The following is a 14,963-nucleotide window of genomic DNA, read 5'->3' on the forward strand; positions in this document are numbered from 1 at the left end:
AAAAAAAAAACCAACCAATTTAACAACCTATTGAAATCAACAAAATAACTGTTCTTGGAGGCTATTGTATGAAATTACTGATTTGAACATGCAATTAGTAATACTTCGCACATTGTCTAATTTGCTGAGGCACTTCTTGTTTTTGTTTTGTTTTGTTTTGCTGTGCCTAAGAACGTGTGCGGTATTATTCCCCAGAAAACCGTGGAGTATGTGAGTTACTTTATGAATGATCGTCATCACAATTAATTAATGAATCTCTTAATTATTACAAAAAACATTATCCAGCCCAGAGAATCCTAAGTATATTTTCTTCCCAATTATTTTGGACCCGAGGGATTTTGAATTTCAGAGTTGAGATTTCTTATAATGTTCCTCCTTTCACAGTAGTTACAGAGCTGAACTGTGGGTGTGTGAAGAGCGAAGTATTCGTTTTTCCCTCCTCCCGTCCTATGTCTAGCCTAGCCTTCAAGTGGCCTTGTTCACAGAGCAATGATTAGTTCAGGTTGGGTTCTCAGTGGGATCACATCATATGGGGACGGAATCATAACATGAACGATCATATAGAGAAGAAGTAAAAGGTAATGAGAGGCAGAATCATACATATTCAACCTAATTCCACTTAGGTGGGAAAGTCCTCAGAGACATTTGGAAGAAGGTTGTATGGCAAAGAAGTTGATGAGGAAATCAGGAATGTAATCTGGATCATATATTAAAGGATTTATGTGAAGTAATGTGGAGTTTCTACATTTTCTCATGGATTTTAATACTCATTCTTTTTTTTTTAATGTTTTTTTATTATATTATGCTAGTCACCATACAGTACATCCCTGGTTTCTGATGTAAAGTTCGATTGATTCATTAGTTGCGTTTAATACTCATTCTTATCTCTGAAGAAAATCTCGAAACCTAGAGCTACATAAGCGATCAGCTTTCCTATAGATGTAGATTTCTCAGCACTCAGCATTTGTTTTTTGAAGACTAAAACAATCTGGAAATAGACCAGTGGAATTGGGTGCTATCATGGAATTCTTAGTGAAATTTGCTATAATTACTTGTGGTTTGGTATTTTTTGCGTTAAATCTTGTGGGTCACTGTAATTTTAAAACTGTGTAAGACAGTGAATATGTCCACTTCCTGACTAGGATAACAGGCATTTACAAATTGTAATATTAGCACATTTATTTGCTAATTCTCAATATTAATTTGGACCTTTTCAGATACCCTTTGTCTGGGTTGGGAAAACGTGGGGCAATAAGTATATATATAAAGGTTTCTGTAAAAATCAGAGTTCACTGGAATTCTTGTGCCTCAAATGAACATTGATTAAGGCAAAGGAAATTAGATTAAGATAGTAGATGTCAATCATCTATGGGGGTTCAAGCATATATTTCAGTTCGCAGAAATGAAAACTGGAAGATTTTTTGCAAAAACCTTGCAACTCAGCTATTTATTGTTATTTTCCACTAAGTGCATGGATTTGATTTTGGATCTAAGTGCTGTATGCCTTTAATATTTTGGTGTTCCTCTTGGATTAGTTTGGATTTCTTTTTCTTTTTACAGAGGCTGGGTTCAGGTGACCTTGGCACAGTAGATCATGTTGACTTGTACAGTTTCGAGCCAACTTCAGGATAGTTTGGCCCCATGTCCAAATGAACAAAAAGAAAATACTTAAGAAAGGAGATTGAAAACGTTTCCGGAGTGACGGGCTGGGGTGCAGGGCGTCACTGCTGTTTAATCACGTACACAGTATACAGTGGGTGGGTAACTCGAAAGATGGTAACTCAAAAGAGAAAAATTACGGTGATGCAAGAAGCTCTCTTAGTAAAGTACAACGTAAGTAAAGGTAGAACTCAGTTGGAAAAATCAGTATGAAGTCCTGACCCTCTGACCATCCTCCCTTTTTAAGGGTACTCTTTTTTTTTTTTTTTTTCCAGTAAAGTGTCCTAAGGTGCTGTCCTGGCAACTCCGGTCATTAAAGCAAACTACTGTGCACTCTGTCTGTTGCTTCTATTTTTGAACCCATCATTATATTCCACTAAAGGAAAACATTTCTTGTTTGGGGCAGAAGAAATAAGGGTGAGCTCGGAATATCTTACTGTCACAAGAAAGCTAGGATGCTTTTAGAGAAATATTAAGTGTTTGAGGATAAAGAGGTCAGTATAGAAAGAAGGCTGTTAGTGGCCAAGCAGTGAAAATTTGACATTAAAAAGGGAATTAGAACAATGAGTTAAGAAGTTCCAATTTCATGTTGGTAGTGCAAAGGAGAGTGGAATCCAGAACTTGTGAAATGTGATTGTAATGCATAAACTGTAGATTATGAATTTCTAATAGTGTCTCTAAAATATGTATAGTTAACATATATTAGATGATGCCTACACTGGATCACTGATAGACAATTAGGCTGTAAAATACAGATTTTAAAAAAAAACAGGGATAAAAACTTCAATAATGAGAATGCTGAGTGGGAAGTAAAAGGGAAATGTTGAATGGGAGATAATAAGAGGGGGTTTAAAAGGGCAATCTATTGTACAGGAGAAGAGGATAGCATAAATGTTATCTTAAAGAAATTAAAAGGAGTGACTTTATACATTTAAAATAAATTGTAGAGATTAGGCTGACCTTTGGGAAGAGGGAGAGAGAGAAGAAAGTAAAACTGTGGAATAATTGGCATTCTTTTGGCCACAGAAATGCATGCAATGAAGAACACAGTAAAGGTCAATCTAAGTGGAGTCATTACCCAGATTGAGGATGAATTGTGCTCGTTCTACTTTTGTTAGGATGGCACTGGGTTCCAATCCCCATGCTAATGGAAACATGATTAAAGGACAACTCACATTTAAGTGGTGTTTGTTGAAAAGTGACAATAAACATTGTCTCATTTTTTTGACCTAAATGGAGAGTCGAGGGCCAAGTTTGGCAGAGATTTGTGTGGGAGACAGACAAATGATGTCGTATGAGGAATCTCAATTACGTGCAAAGGGATGAGCGTGAACTAGCACACTTGATGAGGCTCTCTGGTACTGCAGACCTGCTTCTTCTACTCTTTGCTCGAATCATGTTATTTATCTATATTGTCTTAGATAATCTACACGCTGGCTTTGCTGCTCAGGAGAATCCCTTAGGAACTCAGCCTGCAGAAAGCCTGGCTGTCTTGGCTTCAGTTTAGAGTACTGTGAGCAAGCAGTAGGGTTGGGTCCTATCAGTCAAAGTAGGGTGGGACAGAATAGGGAAAGAATAATCTCAGTGTCTTTGAGTAAATTCTCACTCTCAGAAACGAAAAGGCTAAACCAAATAGGGTGTATAGGCTCCTTTAACATTGACAAATAAAAGTTCTGTCTTGATCACTGAGGCCTGACATAGTGAAGTGAGTCACCAGAGATCACCCTGGTGCTTAATGGCGGAGCACGCCCTATGGCTTTTCTGTTCAGCGTTCTGTCTCCTGTTATGAGCTGCCGTAGTATTAACAAATACCAAGTAAGATCATGTGCGATCTGAACGTGACATTTTAAATGGTAAGTTAACAGTTCCCCACACATAAATGATGTAAACGTGAAGATAAGCAACGAGTTAGAAAATAAAGAGTAAATCAAGAGAAAGGAGTAGAAATATTAATATGACTCTTAGGTCAGAAATGAATAGACAGGCTAATTTGTCTGAATTTTACCAGAGTTCGTTGCATTCACCATGTTAATGATGTGTAGAAATACCCAAATGCATCAAAATTTAATCCTGGCAAATGAGAAAGCCCAGCTTGATTAAATGGAAAATCTGATTTCTAAAATATAATTAAAATTAATGACATTTTATTACTTTCAGGTAAACATAGTAACTAGTCATCAAGTAAAGTGTTTTGTTGTTGTGCCAAATTTACTCACATCAGAATAGTTAGTAATTAGTGATTTATTCCATATATACTACAAAAAAATGTTTAAAGTTCTCTTTCGTATGTTAAATACTGCTCTTTTTTTTAAGATTTTTTTTTAAAGATTTTATTTATTTATTTGACAGAGAGACACAGCCAGAGAGAGACGGAACACAAGCAGGGGGAGTGGGAGAGGAAGAAGCAGGCTCCCAGCGGAGGAGCCTGATGTGGGGCTCGATCCCAGGATTCTGGGATCACGCCCTGAGCCGAAGGCAGACGCTTAACGACTGTGCCACCCAGGCGCCCCAGTTTTTTTTTTTTTTATTTGAGAGTGAGAGAGAGCATGAGTGGGGGTTGGAGAGAAGGAGAGGGATAAACAGATTCCCTCTGAGCAGAGAACTTCATGTGGGGCTCCATCCCAGGACCCTAGGATCATGGTCTGAGCCAAAGGCAGACCCTTAACCACTGAGCCACCCAGGCGCCCCACCTCTCTTGCTTTTTTAACACTACTGATTTGCTATAAAAATTGTCTTTACTAATAACTGCAAGGTAAGCACCTCAAAACCCTGTATTTTAATGTTTTGATTTATATTTTTAGTAAACTTCTATTGAGCTGTAATGTACAGAATGCAAGGTGTCCAGCTCAGTGAATGATCACAAAGTGAACAGACTCATGTAAACACTACCCAGGTCAAGAAATGATTAGTGACTAACTCGACTGCAACTACCTCTTGCCCTCTTAGTCACTGATACATCCCTCCCCACCAATATCTGAGCACGGTCCTGACACCATGGATGAATTTTACCTATTTGCGGACTTGTATAAAGGGGATCATATGGTCGATACGTGTATTTTTGTTTGGCTTTGTTTGTGAGCTGCATCCATGATGTTGCCTGTGGAAGTAGTTCATTTACTTTCTTTGCTGTATAGTTTTCCATTAAATGATTACATCATGACTCATTGTCAACTTCCCTGTTGATGGACATTTAGATTGTCTCCTGTTTTTGGCCATTATGAATAATGCTGTTGTAAATGCCCTTGAGTGTACCAGTTTCTGTTGGATATATCAATAGGAGCGTGACTGCTGAATCAACTTGTATATGAGTGTGTTTAGCTTTGGTAGATATCCAGAGTTGTACCAATTCGTACTCCTACCTGCAGCGTACAAGAGCCCACTTAGCACATATGTATGTCTTAGTTGTCAAATTTTATAATTTTAGTAGTTCTAGTGGGTGTGTAATAGTATACTGTTGAACTTTGAATTTCTACTTCCCTGGTTATGTGTGTATCTCCTACTTGGGCATCCTCATTTTGAAAGGGCCCATTCATGTCTCTTTCTCATTTTAACATCAGCTTCTAGGTCTTTATCTTTTTGATATGTAGGAATTCTTCTTGTATTATAAAGATTCTTTTAAAAAAATCTTTATGTATTATATATTCTTTATATACTATATATTATGGGGATGAGCGCTCTGTCAGTTATGTGTGTTGCAGATATTTTCTCCTGGTCGTTGTCTTAACTTTTTGTTTTCCTGATGTCTTTTCATTAAAGGAATATCTTCATTTTAATCTAGTACAATTTATTAATGTGCTGCTTCATGGTTAATACTTTATGTATCCACTTAAGATATCTTTGAAGTGACTGAAGTTGCATTCTGAAATTTATCTTTCATACTTAGATGTGCAATTCATGTGTTTAATTAAGTGACCCAGTATCACATTTGTTATTATAAGGTGATCCCTTTCCCACTGCTCTTCAGTTGTATGTTTCTGATTACTTAGGTATCTGTATGTGTGAATGTCTGCTATTTACTTTCTCTTATGTTCTGTTGTTTTTATAGGCTATCCTTGGAAGAGTACCACACTCTCTTAATTATTGAAACTTGAGGAACGCCTGGGTGGCTCAGTCGGTTAAGTGTCTGCCTTCAGCTCAGGTCATGATCCTGGGGTCCCGGGATCGAGTCCCACAACAGGCTCCTTGCTCAGCAGGAAGCCTGCTTCTGCCCCTGCCTGTTCTGCCTGTTCTGCCCGCCACTTCCCCTGCTTGGGCTCTCTCTCTCTCTGACAAATAAATAAATAAAATATATTTTTTAAAGATTTTATTTATTTATTTGACAGAGATAGAGACAGCCAGCGAGAGAGGGAACACAAAGGGGGAGTGGGAGAGGAAGAAGCAGGCTCATAGCAGAGGAGCCTGATGTGGGGGCTCAATCCCATAACACCGGGATCACGCCCTGAGCCGAAGGCAGACGCTTAACCGCTGTGCCACCCAGGCGCCCCAATAAATAAATAAAATCTTAAACAACAACAAAAAAAATTACTGAAACTTGATTACAAGGCATTATAGCAAGTGGAGTAATTCCTTCAACTTGTTTGATTCCCTGAGGATTTTTATGGTTTTTCTTGGACCTTTACATTTCCATATGAAGTGCAGAATACATTTATTAACTTCCACAAACAAATTTCCACAGATGCTAGGTCTATAATAGAAACTCTCTTGAATATAGATCAGTTTGAAGGATAATTGACATCTTTCAAAATTGAGTGTTCCAGTTGATGAACATGGTGTATTCTTTCATTTATTTAGATCTTATTTATCTTCTCTTAGTAATAGAGTGTTTTTTTTTGTATAGAGGTCTTGAATATATTTTATTTATTTCTATTTTATTATCCTATTGTAAGCAGTATTCGTTTAAAATAATTTTTTAACTATTTATCCAAGTAAAACATAAATACCAAGGAGTGAACGTATCTTGTACAGCTTGGAGAACATTTACAAACTGAACACACCTGTGTAGCTAGCGCCCATGCCAAAATAGAACTGTACCAGTTCAAAAGACCTCATTGTTCTTTCAGCAACTTTAGCCCTAAGTGCATCCCCTATCCTGAAATTTACCAGCAGAGGTAAGTTTTGCTATAAAACTAGTATCAGATACTATGTACACTTCTTGGTGGTTAGTTTGCTCAGTATAGTGTTAATAAGTCATGCATATCAGTACGTGTAATTGTAGATCATTTGTGCTAATAGTGGCATAGTATTTGTTATGAAATGTACTACAATTATCCATTTTCCTGTTGATAGGTATTTAGTAGTTTTCAGCTTGTGTGTTTTTAATGTTAGTCTAGTTGATCTGGAGTAGTTGTTCATTGTGGGTTTAATTTCCATTTCTTTAGTAATGATATTAATCATTTTTCATGTGCTTATTTGTATATGCTTTTATAAATACCTTAGCAAATTGTCAAAAGTCTTTTGTCAGTTTTTTGTTTTGTTTTTTAGATTTATTTATTTATTTATTTGACGGAGAGAGAGACAGCCAGTGAGAGAGGGAACACAGGCAGGGGGAGTGGGAGAGGAAGAAGCAGGCTCCCAGCGGAGGAGCCTGATGAGGGGCTCGATCCCAGAATGCCGGGATCACGCCCTGAGCCGAAGGCAGACGCTTAAGGACTGAGCCACCCAGGCTCCCCCTTTGGTCAGTTTTTTTGCCCTTGAGTTATAGGACTGTAGAATGCTTTATATATTCTGGATACAAATTCTCTTTGAAATGTGCTTTGTGAATATTTTGTCTCAGTGTGTGGCTTGTATGTTTTCTTATTTCTTCTGATGAAGGGAAGTCTCTTAAAAACAATGTCTTGGGGCACCTGGGTGGCTCAGTCAGTTAAGCGTCTGCCTTTGGCTCAGGTCATGATCCCAGGGTCCTGGGATCAAACCCCACATTGGGCTCTCTGCTCAGCGGGGAGCCTGCTTCTCCCTCTCCCTCTGCCCATTGCTCCCCTTGCTTGTGTGTGCGCACTCTCTCTCTCACTCTATCAAATAAATAAGTAAAAATTAAAAAAAACCCAATGTCTAATTTATCAATTTCCTTTGTTACAGTTAAATCTTTTGTTGCCCTGAGAAAACATTGCCTGCATTAAGTTCATGAAGATAGTTTTAAATAACTTATGCTTGAAGTTATATTTGTTAGCCTGTATATTTAAGTCTATGATCAATAGTGAATTAGTAGTGTATTGTATAAGGTAGAACAAAACTTTATGACATTATATATATATAAATGTTATTCTAAGGTCATTGGTTAAAGTGATATCTTTTTCCCATTTAATTGTTTTGAAGCCTTTTTCCATAATCATTATATCACGTAGAACATCTTGAAAATCTACAAAATAGGAAATGGAACTAATACATGAATTCAACAGTGTTTAAGAATAATGAGTCAATATACAAAAATTTTGTTTCTATAGCCTGAACAATTAAAAAATAGAATTTACAAAAATATTTTAAATAGTATCTGGAATTATTTAGGAAATACTTAGGATTAATTTTAGTACAAGATGTGAAATACTTCTATATAAATATTATCTTAATACCTCTGTAAAATAGGATTATTTTATATGGTAATAATACATAAAAATTAATGTAAATATGTGCTAAGTTCATGGATTGGAAAACTCACTGTTAACATATAAAATGTCTTTAAATTGACTGTAGGTTTAGTACAATCTCAGTCAAAATCCCAGTGGGTGTTTTTTATAGAAATTGAAGAGATTAGTCTAATTTTTTTTTTTTTTTTTGAGAGGGCGTAAGGGTAGGGGCAGAGGGAGAGAGAGAATCTGAAGCAGGCTCTACACCCAGCGTGGAGCCTGATGCGGGACTCAGTCTCAGAACCCTTAGATCACAACCTGAGCTGAAATTAAGAGTTGGACGCTCAACAAACTGAGCCGCCCAGGTGCCCTGATTAGTCTAAATTTTATATGGAAATTCAAACAACATTGGTTATTAAATTCCATTTTCTAATTATTTGTTGTGCTATATAGAAATAGAGATGATTTTTTAAATTTAAAGTTTAGTTAGTTAACAAATGGTGCAAGTTGGTTTCTAGAGTAGAATTCAGTGATTCATCACTTACATACAGTACCCAGTGCTCGTCGCAGCCCTCTTTAATACCCTCTTTAATACCCATCCCCCATCTAGCCCATCCCCTTCCTCCCTCCCTCCATCAACCCTCAGTTTGTTCTCTGTTGTTAAGAGCCTCTTATGGCTTGTTTCCCTCTCTCCCTTTTTTCTTTTCCTCCTTCCCTTATGTCCATCTGCTTTGTTTCTCAAATTCAACATGTGAGTGAAACCATATGATAATTGTCTTTCTCTGACTGACTTATTTCACTTAACATGATACACTCTAGCTCCATCCATGTCGTTGCAAATGGCAAGATTTCATCCTTTCTGATGGCTGAGTAACATTCCATTGTATATATGGACCACATCTTCTTTATGCATTCATCAGCTGACGGACATTTGGGCTCTCTCCATAGTTGCCATTGTTGATAATGCTGCTATAACTATGGGGGTGCAAGTACCCCTTCGAATCTGTATTTTTGTATACTTTGGTAAATATCTCATAGTGTAATTGCTGGGTCATGGGGTAGTTCTGTTTTTAACTTTTTGAGGAATATTCAAACTATTCTTCAGAGTGGCTGCATCAGTTTGCACTCCCACCAGCAGTGCATGAGGGTTCCCTTTTCTCCACATCCTCGCCAACACCTTTTGTTTCTTGAGTTGCTGATTTTAGCCATTCTGACAGGTGTGAGGTAGTATCTCATTGTGGTTTTGATGTGTATTTCCCTGGTGATGAGTGCTGTTGAGTATTGTTCATGTGTCTGTTAGCCATCTGGATGTCGTCTTTGGAAAAGTGTCTATTCATGTCTTCTGCCAGTTTCTTAACTGGATTATTTGTTTTTTGGGTGTTGACTTTGATAAGTTCTTTATAGATTTTGGATACTAACCTTTGAGCAGACATGTCATTTACAAGTATCATCTCCTAGGCTGCCTTTTAGTTTTGTTGATTGTTTCCTTCCTTGTACAGAAGCTTTTTATCTAGATGAAGTCCCAGTAGTTCATTTTTGCTTTTTTTCCCTTGCCTCTGGCGATGTGTCTAATAAGAAGTTGTTACAACTAAGGTCAAAGAGGTTTCTGCCTGTGTTCTCCTCTAGGATTTTGATGGTTTCCTGTCTCACATTTAGGTCTTTCATCCATTTCGAATTTATTTTTGTGTCTGTTTCGTGCCAGTACCATACTGTTGTGATGACTACAACTTTGTAATATACCTTGAAATCTGAAATTGTTATGCCTCCATTTTTGTTTTTCTTTTTCAGAATTGCTTTGGCTATTCGGGGTTGAAATAGAAATGATTTTTGAATATTAATCTTATATTCAGGACATAACAAATTATAGTTTATACTAATAAACATATATATATATATTTTTTTAAAGATTTTATCTATTTATTTGACAGAGAGAGACAGCCAGCGAGAGAGGGAACACAAGCAGGGGGAGTGGGAGAGGAAGAAGCAAGCTCCCAGCAGAGGAGCCTGATGTGGGGCTCGATCCCAGAACGCCGGGATCACACCCTGAGCCGAAGGCAGACACTTAATGACTGCGCCACCCAGGCGCCCCAGTAAACACATACTATATATGAATGATTTATCTATACTTTTGGATTTTCTAAATAATCTCATTATTTTGAATAGCAAGCATTTTATTTTTTTCCTCTCCAATTCTTAAGCTTTTTGTTTCTTTTTCTTTGCTTGTTAGCACTAGGTTCTCCAGTGTGATATTGACTCAAGGCAATGCTAACAGGCATTGTTATTTTATCCCTGTATCACAGGAAAATCTTTCATCAGTGTTGCACTAAATATTATGCTTGTTCCAAAAACAAACTTTTATCCAATTAAGGACGTGTCTCTCTGTATCTGGGCTGCAAGTGATTTTTGTTTTGGTCTTTTTTCTTTTTTCTCTCAAGAAACTCTGTAATTATTCTTTTAAGATAGTGGATAATATTGATTGATTTTTCAAAGTTAAACCAAGTTGGCATTCTTCTAATACAGTATGTTTTTTATCTTTTTGACTATTGCTGGATTTGATGTGTTCATGCATTGTTCGGGAGTTTTTTGGTGCACGTCGATGCATTTCATTTTCCTTTCTTGTGAAGCCTTTATTATGTTTCTGTATCTGGATTATGTTGATCATAAAATTAGTTAAGCGATGTTCTCTTTTCCCCCTCTTTTTTGAAATACTTGGTTTGAGATGCATACTATTTATTCTTAAATGTATGATAAAATTTACTGGTTGAAGTTATATGAGCCAGAGATTTTCTTTGTGGGCAAACATCAAGTAATGATTCCATTTTGGCAGGGAATATTAGGGTTTTCTACTCCTTGAGGCACTTGGAATAAGTTCTGCTTTACAAGCAAACTAAGTCCATGTCATATAGTTTTTAAATGTACTGATGCAACATTTTTGATAATAACCTCTTTTTTAAATGTCTTCTTCCTTCTTACATGTTTCAGCCTTCCATTGGCATCATTTTTATTGTGTCTGCCAAAACACCCTTGGCACTTCTTTCTTTAGGAGAGAATCTCTATATGATAAATTGTGTTTTATTTGTATGGAAGTGTTATTATCATACTTTTATTTTTGAAGAATATTTTGCTGGAAACGGAAAGAGAAGTTGGCAGTCATTTCTTTCAGCCCTTTGTAATACCATCCCCTTGTTTTCTGTTTTTCTCGTTTTCTGCCTCTATGATGTGCCAAACTGAACTGCCAGGGTTTTTTCGTTTTCATCTGGTTCATTCGTTACTTTTAATCACCAAATTATTTTTAATATTTTTGCTTAGGTAAAATAGTGTTGAATGGATATCGTTTATTATGTGAAAGCCAAACAAAATAAGTCCCCTGATGTGACAGTGTGAGGTTGACTGTGCAGCATAGAATAATGTCCTGTAACTCAAGCTGTTGAACTATCACTGCTTGGTGTGACTCATTCAGTGACAGCAGAAAGCCACTTGAGTGTTTTATGTTTTAGTTTCTAAGCTGCTAAGAGTAATTAAAGAGCTTACCCACATCACAGAGATATGGGATTCATAAAGTAGTGGTTTTAAAATATTTTGAAAGTTTTAGATTAAAAAAAATGTTAAGGTTATTTTAAACATTGTTACTAAGTTACTACTTGAATCATACCATTGTAGTAATTGATACTTTCTAAATTTGAAATAGGTTTTAGTATTATGTGCATGCCTAAACGAGTCATTTAGATATCAGTACCAAATTAGGGATTTCACAGGGAGTGGCAGTATGGGAAATATGACTTCTAATATTGCAGCAATATAATTGTGCTTTTAAGTGCTTTGTAGAAGACTGTAGTTGATTGAATCGTATGAAAGTACCATTTTTGTATGTCAAAAATGTTGAAGCGTTGGGAATTCCATATATTTCATATTTTATTATACGTACTTCGTATTTCATTTTTAGCTTAACCTAAAAGGGGAAGAATGAATTCCATTTTCATTCTTTACCTCAGCTAAGACTTTTAAACTCTCATTAAGTCCCAGTTTCTCAATTATAAATTGAGTGTGAGGTAGTTTGCCATTTCAAAAACGTAGGGATGAGCAGGAATATTTCTATTTCTCTATCCTCTTACCCCCCTGTGTGTCTGCTACTGCCTATCTATATATTAAGAATGACAGATCTTTTATTTACGGGCTGCATGAACTTGACCAAGTTATTCAACACCTCTAAGCCACGGTGTTCAATTATAATACACTAATAGTAAGTACTAAAATGGACTGGTATTTGGATTAAAGGAGGCAATGTATGTTAAGTACTTAAAATAGTACCAGGAACTTAGTATATGTTTAATATGTGTCAGTTATTAATTTTATAACTTTAGAGAAGAAAAGCATTATTTCTCAAGTTTAGTGTTATTTTTACATTTTTGACTAGTCAAAAACTTTCTGCTGTCTGGCATGGTGTGATTAATAAAGTACTCTGATTAAGAAAAGTACCGTATCTGTCATTCAATTGTGCATCATAAGTAGGTAGTTAAAATGTTTAATTGAGTTAATTTCTCATTTTAGAAAAAAATAGATTATAGTTGACTTCCAAGCCTTTCAAAATATAATTTGTTCATCACTAGGAAAGTACTTCAGAATGCTGTAAAGCCTAAGGGTCTTTCTTACAACCATCTGTTATAATTGCATTATGGATGTGTAGATGAATCAATTAATAGAGAATGTTAGTCAATAGAGTCTTGGATAAAATAGATTGTATTGTGTTTAATTGATTCATCTTTAATTCTTTAAACAAATTCCGACTTTAATTACTGGAAGGTGCAGTGTTCTTTTTTTGTTAGTAACCTACTCTCCGTAAGTAATGATCTAAATGGAGCATCTCATGACTGGATTAAGAAGCTGTGGTCCATATATACAATGGAATATTACTCAGCTATAAGAAAGAACGAATTCTCAACATTTGCTGCAACATGGACGGCACTGGAGCAGATAATGCTAAGTGAAATAAGTCAAGCAGAGAAAGACAATTATCATATGATTTCTCTCATCTATGGAACATAAGAACTAGGATGATCGGTAGGGGAAGAAAGGGATAAAGAAAGGGGGGGTAATCAGAAGGGCGAGTGAAGCATGAGAGACTATGGACTCTGGGGAACTGAGGGCTTCAGAGGGGAGAGGGGTGGGGGAATGGGATAGACTGGTGATGGGTGGTAAGGAGGGCACGTATTGCGTGGTACACTGGGTGTTATACGCAAGTAATGGAGCATCGAACTTTACATCGGAATCCGGGGATGTACTGTATGGTGACTAACATAATATAATAAAAAATCATTTAAAAATAAATAAATAAATAAATGGAGCATCTCATATGGAAAGGTCCTGTGCGATGCCTTTTCTACAAATAGCAGCAGGAGAGCTGGAAGAGCATCATGCTGATCTTGCCTTCTTTGGAAACCAGTTATGCCAAAGCCGTCTTGTTTGCTTCCCGTTTGATCACACTCAAACCCAATATCCATCTGGCTTCTGCCTCTTGGCTCCCTCTCTGCCATCAGTGACCCCGCTTCTCTCTTTGGATGTGAGGCTTCTTTCTGGTCTACCTGGCTTTCACTCTTGGCTTTCCCTCAAGGGTTGGCCTGACTTTGGGCAGGAAGCTCTTCAGAGCACCCTGAATACAACAGTTCCCTCAGAATCCATTTCCCTGGCTCTAATGAGCTGGACAGCCGCAGGTTGGCTTGACTGGCCAGAGATTCAGCTAATGCAAAAGGCTATTGAGAGGTGGGAGTATTCATTAAGACTCTATGAGAAGCTTTGAACACATGTGGAATCATTACCTAACAGCCTTCAAATACTCTTGGGGGAAAACAGAATTTGTAAATCATAATAAATGTTTGACACTTCAGGAAAAGCATCATTCGAAGCATAGAGTTTTATTTCAAACGCGAGGGTTACTTGGCTGTCGGCTCTGTGTCTCTATTCTGTAGTGCTACTGAATACCATCTAAGCATATAAAAATGCAGCTACATGCTTTTCCCTCTGCTGTAAAAAGCCTGGCACTAACGACATCTTCTGTCAACGTTGATAATTATTAGAGAAGACTTTCCATTTCTGCCACTCAGAAGAAAATGTAAGTAGCACAAACCTCCAAGAGTCAGAGTAGAGAGCTTTCATGATATTTGAGGTCAGTTTTCCAACAGGTATTCTTGCAGGCATGATTAAATTCTGTGTGATTTTCAAGTGTCACCTTAGAAATGAAAAGTTCTCCATTGTTTTATTTATGTATCTGACATAAAACACTAATGGTTTCAAATAATAAAATACAAAAGAAAGTGTTGACATTTTCGGTTTTCAATTAGCAATATTGTTTTAAGCACTTACTTCGAAGTAAAAATTTGCACATTTATGACATTTATAAATGAAAGCATTTGGTTGACTGATTTTAATGGTTGAATCATGAGAAATGCCTATTTCAGGAAACTGAAACGGCTGGGTTTTTTTGGTTTTTTTCCCTATCTGTTTAGCCTTTCCATGGGGCCATTTGTTTTAAACATGCTAGCTTTCTTTAATTATTCTTTTTAGTAATAGCTCTATGTTATTTAAGTGACCTGGGAACATCTGTAGGCTGAAGCCAAGGTCAGTGTTCTGAATATGGAACAAGAGTCGGATATTTTTTCGAAGGTTAAACAAAGACTGAACTGAAATTGAGGGAGGTCATGTTAGAGAGAGTCCAAGCCAATTACAAGATCAAAGCAGATGGCTTCTGGT

General features: G+C 36.7%; 1 protein-coding gene across 7 annotated transcripts in view; it reads left to right on the plus strand.

The window, feature by feature from the left end:
- Positions 1-14,963, plus strand: part of LOC100475400 (melanoma-associated antigen B18) — a 420,370-nt gene that overhangs the window by 115,233 nt on the left and 290,174 nt on the right. The gene's annotated exons all lie outside the window — the stretch shown is intronic.

The sequence above is a fragment of the Ailuropoda melanoleuca genome, chromosome X (assembly GCF_002007445.2).
Source record: "Ailuropoda melanoleuca isolate Jingjing chromosome X, ASM200744v2, whole genome shotgun sequence".
Lineage (NCBI taxonomy): Eukaryota > Metazoa > Chordata > Mammalia > Carnivora > Ursidae > Ailuropoda > Ailuropoda melanoleuca.